A 7,722-nucleotide genomic window follows, 5' to 3' on the forward strand; every position below is an offset into this window, starting at 1 on the left:
TGTGCAAATGACTTCACTAAGACCAATGGACCTTAGTTTAGAAAGCAGTTGTTGTGGGGAACGGTATCAAATGCTATGGCAAAATCCAAATAGATTATATCTACTGCATCCCCACTGTCCAGCTTCTTACCTCATCATAAAAAGCAACTAAATTGGTCTGACATGACCTGTCCTTCATAAAGCCATGCTGATTACTGCTCATAATGGTATGTGATTCCTTAACAAGCTTTCAAATAACTTGCCCACCATGGATGTCAAACTTACAAGCCTATAGTTGCCAGGCTGAGATCTTACTCCCTTTTTAAATATAGGAATGAAATTCACCTTCTTCCAATCCCTAAGTACCATACCTGATGAAAGCGAGTCTGAGAATATCAGAAACAAGGGCCACTGTAATTCTGACCCTAGCTCAGTACACAAAAGAAAAGAACTAGTTAAGCACATCTGCCTTTCTTGTATCCGCTGTAACCATATTGTTACTATAACTCAATGGGGCCACACCCTCAACCTGCATCTTTTTACTATTAATATACTTAAAAAACTTTTTGGGGTTAGTCTTGGCCTCTGCCGCGATGCGCTCCTCATTTTCTTTCTTTGCCTTGCAGATTGCTGTTTTACAACACTTGTTATAGTGTTTATATTCATTAAACGCAGCTACTGTCCCCTCTGACTTATATTTCTTAAAAGCTTTCCTTTTTTTCCCTATTAACTTCTTTACCTCCACATAGGATGATTCTTAACATTTCTACTTTTTCTTATTAATGGAATAAATTGAGAACAGTAATGATTTAATATCATTTTAAATGACAACCATTTCTGCTTTGTGTATTTTTCAGGAAACATAATGCTCCAATCTATGCCCTGAAGCGCTGCCCTTAAGGAGCTAAAATTTGCCTTCCTAAAATACAGTGTCTTTGTTGCCCCCGTGTAAATTTGTTTCCTGCATCAAATGAAATAACATTATGGTCACTATTACCCAGGGGTTCAACCACTTGCACATTTGCTATATGTTCTGGGTCATTAGAGATCACTAGATCCAATATAGTATGGTTCCTGGTTGACTCCTCAACAACCTGTGACATAAAGTTGAACCCTTAGCCATTATGGTAAGGAAAAGCCCAGACATAAAAGGGATCCAATAAGCTAATGTCACAGAGAAAGTGTCCCTTTTTGCCTAGCCTACCTTGTGGATCCTGCAAACTCCCTTACCACACTCTTATACACAGTCCAGGTCTTTGGGAGGGTCTCAGGACTGAAAATAAGGACAAATCACAGCTGTATAGCATTGACCCCAACCTATGGAAACTATGTCATTATTGACATAATTGTACCATGGAATGATATACCCTCAGATGCAACTAAACCTTTACACACCTAAGATTAAATTGTGGGCTTCTCTCATCACACTGTATAATTGCAACAATATTTATTATACTAAACAAGTCAAGGGTATGATGATTTTTGCTCTGCAGGAGGGGTAACCACCAGCTTGCAAAGTCTGATGTGTGTCCAAGATGTCTTTGCCTTCTAGTTTCACAGCAATTCATGTGACCAACAGAGCACGATATGGACCTCCACATTGTGGAGCTTATGTAGGTCTTTCAAATAGCTTGATGACTTGAGAGTATGCATCACAGGTGTCTGGATCTGGAAGTGAGCGAAATGCATTTTTGTGCAACACAGCAAATGTTTCTTGTAATGCAATTACTGTATATAAGAGCATAAATCCTTATGCATTGAATCTGGTTTGTGTACCCTGTTTTGGACCTGTTACGAACACTGTGTAGAACGACAATTGTATCATTAGCTCTTAGCAAATTTCTTTCATTATTTGTCCTGTGGAATGTATATCTCTATCACTTTATATTGTCTTTGGAACACCATATCTACAGACAACTTCTTGTAGTATATTTAAGGTCATTGTCTTAGCATCTATTCAGCCCAAGAGCATATCCACACAAACCAATGCATACCTGTATGCCCCACTTTTCAAACATTATATAATCTACAATATCTAATAGAATTAAGTCTAAAACAACTGGACTTTTTTTTTTAAAATAACATAGTAAGGTTAAAAAAAAGACACATCCATCAAGTTCAACCTTCATGTCTAAATGAAACCTGCCTAATTAGTAGCTGATCCAGGAAGGAAAATAAAACCCTTCTAAAGCCTCTTTAATTTGCCTCAGAGCGGGAAAACTTTCCTTCCTGACTCCAAGATGGCAATGGGACTAGTCCCTAGACCAACCCCTTTTTGAAGCTATCTATTGTATCTGATAGGACAACTCATTCAGGAAGAGGATTCCACAAATTCACAGCTCTTACTGTAAAAAAAACATTTCACAATATTAAGATGGAAGCTGCTTTCTTCTAATCAGAATGGATGCCTTGTGTCTGCTGAAAGGACCTGCTGGTAAATTTCCATTTTGTACTTCCTAGATGTTACTGCACTCCTCACATTCCCCACCCTCCATACAGCACAATGGCACTATGCACATAGGCATTAGCACCCCCATTCTAACGCATATGCAAGATTTTGGGATGATGCAAAGCTGGTCTTAATAACAGTCTCAGAACATGGCAAGAACATGAAATATGTATGCACTACTGAATGGTGTAATATATATTACAACTGATGATGATTTTTTTAAGCAGCATACAATAAAGTGGACCTATTAGATCCCTTTGCCCCTGTGTAGGTCCGCTGTATATATTTTTAGGGTAACCCCTGTCCAGAAAATGTACCCTGAGGTCCTGGGAGCACCTTTCAAAAGCTGCCTGGGATGCGCAGTTCCTCCGTATATGAAGAAACTGCCCCACCGGTATGGCTCTTACCAAAGATTACATAGTAACATAGTAAGTTGGGTTGAAAAAAGACATACGTCCATCAAGTTCAACCATAATGCCTATATATAACCTGCCTAACTACTAGTTGATCCAGAGGAAGGCAAAAAACCCCATCTGAAGCCTCTCTAATTTGCCGCAGAGGGGAAAAAATTCCTTCCTGACTCCAAGATGGCAATCGGACCAGTCCCTGGATCAACTTGTACTAAGAGCTATCTCCCATAACCCTGTATTCCCTCACTTGCTAAGAATCCATCCAGCCCCTTCTTAAAGTTATATAATTTTGATACCATTATCAGCCAGTACGACTGATTCGGGGAGGGAATTCCAGAATTTCACAGCTCTCACTGTAAAAAATCCTTTCCGAATATTTAAATGGAACCTCCCTTCTTCTAAACGGAGTGGGTGCCCTCGTGTCCGTTGGAAGGCCCTACTGGTAAATAAAACATTAGAAAGGTTATTATATGATCCCCTTATATATTTATACATAGTTATCATGTCACCTCTTAAAGGAGACATTTCATATCACCTTCATATTCAGTTATATGATTCATCTTTCTTCAAACTATGTAATCTTGCAGAAAAAAAACGATTTGAATGCATTTTACCTGCTAAAATCGTTTTTATATCAGAGCTGCAGAGAGATCTTCACTCCTCTGAAGCTAAACTGAAATGAGAGATGGGAGTGTCTCTTCATTCTCCCACAGGAAATGGTCACAGCACTGACTGACAGGCTGAACTCTGCTGTAGCAGGGAAAACCCCTCCCACCTCCCTGCCTGTGTATCTGTTACCAGTCTGCACATAGCTGTCCTGTGCTGCTGCCTGATCTTTACAAGTTGCAGGGAGTTGTTGCAGGAGAAAATACCAAAAAACAGCCAGTTTAGGTGTCAAAGTACAAGTTGCAGGGAGTTGTTGCAGGGGAAAATACCAAAAAACAGCCAGTTTAGGTATCAAAGTACAAGTTGCAGGGAGTTGTTGCAGGGGAAAATACCAAAAAATGGCCAGTTTAGGTGTCAAAGTACAAGTTGCAGGGAGTTGTTGCAGGGGAAAATACCAAAAAACGGCCAGTTTAGGTGTCAAAGTACAAGTTGCAGGGAGTTGTTGCAGGGGAAAATACCAAAAAACAGCCAGTTTAGGTGTCAAAGTACAAGTTGCAGGGAGTTGTTGCAGGAGAAAATACCAAAAAACGGCCAGTTTAGGTGTCAAAGTACAAGTTGCAGGGAGTTGTTGCAGGAGAAAATACCAAAAAACAGCCAGTTTAGGTGTCAAAGTACAAGTTGCAGGGAGTTGTTGCAGGGGAAAATACCAAAAAACGGCCAGTTTAGGTGTCAAAGTACAAGTTGCAGGGAGTTGTTGCAGGGGAAAATACCAAAAAAACGGCCAGTTTAGGTATCAAAGTACAAGTTGCAGGGAGTTGTTGCAGGAGAAAATACCAAAAAACGGCCAGTTTAGGTGTCAAAGTACAAGTTGCAGGGAGTTGTTGCAGGGGAAAATACCAAAAAACGGCCAGTTTAGGTATCAAAGTACAAGTTGCAGGGAGTTGTTGCAGGAGAAAATACCAAAAAACGGCCAGTTTAGGTGTCAAAGTACAAGTTGCAGGGAGTTGTTGCAGGAGAAAATACCAAAAAACGGCCAGTTTAGGTGTCAAAGTACAAGTTGCAGGGAGTTGTTGCAGGAGAAAATACAAAAAAAACCCAGTTTAGTTGTCAAAGTACAAGTTGCAGGGAGTTGTTGCAGGAGAAAATACAAAAAAAAAACCCAGTTTAGGTATCAAAGTACAAGTTGCAGGGAGTTGTTGCAGGAGAAAATACAAAAAAACCCCAGTTTAGGTGTCAAAGTACAAGTTGCAGGGAGTTGTTGCAGGAGAAAATACAAAAAAAACCCAGTTTAGGTGTCAAAGTACAAGTTGCAGGGAGTTGTTGCAGGAGAAAATACAAAAAAAACCCAGTTTAGGTGTCAAAGTACAAGTTGCAGGGAGTTGTTGCAGGAGAAAATACAAAAAAAACCCAGTTTAGGTATCAAAGTACAAGTTGCAGGGAGTTGTTGCAGGAGAAAATACAAAAAAAACCCAGTTTAGGTGTCAAAGTACAAGTTGCAGGGAGTTGTTGCAGGAGAAAATACAAAAAAAACCCAGTTTAGGTATCAAAGTACAAGTTGCAGGGAGTTGTTGCAGGGGAAAATACCAAAAAAACCCAGTTTAGGTATCAAAGTACAAGTTGCAGGGAGTTGTTGCAGGAGAAAATACAAAAAAAACCCAGTTTAGGTATCAAAGTACAAGTTGCAGGGAGTTGTTGCAGGAGAAAATACAAAAAAAACCCCAGTTTAGGTATCAAAGTACAAGTTGCAGGGAGTTGTTGCAGGAGAAAATATAAAAAAAAACCAGTTTAGGTGTCAAAGTACAAGTTGCAGGGAGTTGTTGCAGGAGAAAATACAAAAAAAAACCCCAGTTTAGGTGTCAAAGTACAAGTTGCAGGGAGTTGTTGCAGGAGAAAATATAAAAAAAACCCAGTTTAGGTGTCAAAGTACAAGTTGCAGGGAGTTGTTGCAGGGGAAAATACAAAAAAAAACCAGTTTAGGTATCAAAGTACAAGTTGCAGGGAGTTGTTGCAGGAGAAAATACAAAAAAAACCCAGTTTAGGTATCAAAGTACAAGTTGCAGGGAGTTGTTGCAGGAGAAAATACAAAAAAACCCCAGTTTAGGTATCAAAGTACAAGTTGCAGGGAGTTGTTGCAGGAGAAAATACAAAAAAAACCCAGTTTAGGTGTCAAAGTACAAGTTGCAGGGAGTTGTTGCAGGAGAAAATACAAAAAAACCCCCAGTTTAGGTGTCAAAGTACAAGTTGCAGGGAGTTGTTGCAGGAGAAAATACAAAAAAAACCCAGTTTAGGTATCAAAGTACAAGTTGCAGGGAGTTGTTGCAGGGGAAAATACCAAAAAAACCCAGTTTAGGTATCAAAGTACAAGTTGCAGGGAGTTGTTGCAGGAGAAAATACAAAAAAAACCCCAGTTTAGGTATCAAAGTACAAGTTGCAGGGAGTTGTTGCAGGAGAAAATACAAAAAAAACCCAGTTTAGGTATCAAAGTACAAGTTGCAGGGAGTTGTTGCAGGAGAAAATACAAAAAAAAAAACCAGTTTAGGTATCAAAGTACAAGTTTCAGGGAGTTGTTGCAGGAGAAAATACAAAAAAAAAACCCAGTTTAGGTATCAAAGTACAAGTTTCAGGGAGTTGTTGCAGGAGAAAATACAAAAAAAACCCAGTTTAGGTATCAAAGTACAAGTTGCAGGGAGTTGTTGCAGGAGAAAATACAAAAAAAACCCCAGTTTAGGTATCAAAGTACAAGTTGCAGGGAGTTGTTGCAGGAGAAAATACAAAAAAAACCCAGTTTAGGTATCAAAGTACAAGTTGCAGGGAGTTGTTGCAGGAGAAAATACAAAAAAAAAACAGTTTAGGTGTCAAAGTACAGGTTGCAGGGAATTGCATGTAAAAACAAACATTTCTTTTCATTAGGTACAGTCTATAGAATAGACTCCTTTAGTATGAAAAACGTTTTTTTTGGCAAAATATTATTTTTCAATAAAGAGATTTAAGAGGCTTACTTACAAGGATCGAGTCACAGACGCTGCCAGCCAAGTGAACAGCTTTTCAGGAAGGCTGGGCGGGGCTGGGAGCAGAACAAGAGAGAAGGACCCCAGCGTGACTGACGTGGGCGGGGAAATGACATCACCAAAGTCCCCGCCCACATCTCACGCCCACTCCTCTCTCATTGGCTGCAGCGTGTCTATGGGAAAGAAGCTAGGGCCGGCGGCCCGAGCTGAAGACAGAGACTTGCTTCTGGCAGGAAGCCCTGTGGATGGGAGGGGCTGCAGTGTTTCAGCAGGGATTTAACAGCCTTCTTGAAGAGTAAGTAGAAAATAAACTTTATTGTATTCAATTTTTCTGTGTTAGCTGCTTTTTAAGATAAAGTGAAAATGTATTGTATATGTCTCCTTTAAGCGCCTCTTCTCCAGTGTAAACAGACCCAACTTGGCCAGTCTTTCTTCATAACTGAGACTTTCCATACCCTTTATCAGCTTAGTTGCCCTTCTCTGGACCCTCTCTAACTCAATAATGTCCCGTTTGAGCACTGGAGACCAAAACTGAACAGCATATTCTAGATGGGGCCTTACCAGTGCTCTGTAAAGGGGAAGAATAACCCCCTCCTCCCGTGAATCTATACCCCTTTAACCCTTTCACTGCCAGCCGTTTTGGTCAAAGTGGAACTTGTATTGCCAGACAGTTTTTGAACATTTTGCACTGTTTCACTTTAGGGGCCTTTCCTCTGGGGTACTTTTAGTTTACCCAGGAAAACAATATATTGTTTTTTTCAGGACAAACTAAGCTTTCAAAATATGGTAGAATTTTGGTGTAATTCCAATTCTGTAACAAGATATAGGCTTCTAAATGTCTAAATTTTTTAAAAAAATCATATTTTCCATAATATAAACACATATACCAGAAACAAAAATTATTTTATGCACAAAAATACAACTGATTTGGAATGTCCCATGTCTCCTGAACGTGCCAATACCAAATATATATAGTTTTATGGAGATTTCTCACTTGTATAGGTCAAAAACTCCCAGCAGTACACTACCAAATTTCCAAAGCACTGCTTCACATAGCTGCATACTTTAGATTTCAAGGCCAAAACTTCCACTAACAGAAGGTTTATCCCAGAAAATTACACATTTCTGGAAAGAACAGATTCTGGGGAATCCAGAATAGGCACAATTGTCTGTCTATTCCAAACTATCAAGTCACAATGCTTTCCTAAAGTTATAGGTTTTTATCAAAATTTTTGAAGTTTTTAAAAAATCGCTTCAAAGCTTCGAGTCT

This window comes from Xenopus tropicalis, chromosome 6 (assembly GCF_000004195.4).
Source record: "Xenopus tropicalis strain Nigerian chromosome 6, UCB_Xtro_10.0, whole genome shotgun sequence".
Classification (NCBI taxonomy): domain Eukaryota; kingdom Metazoa; phylum Chordata; class Amphibia; order Anura; family Pipidae; genus Xenopus; species Xenopus tropicalis.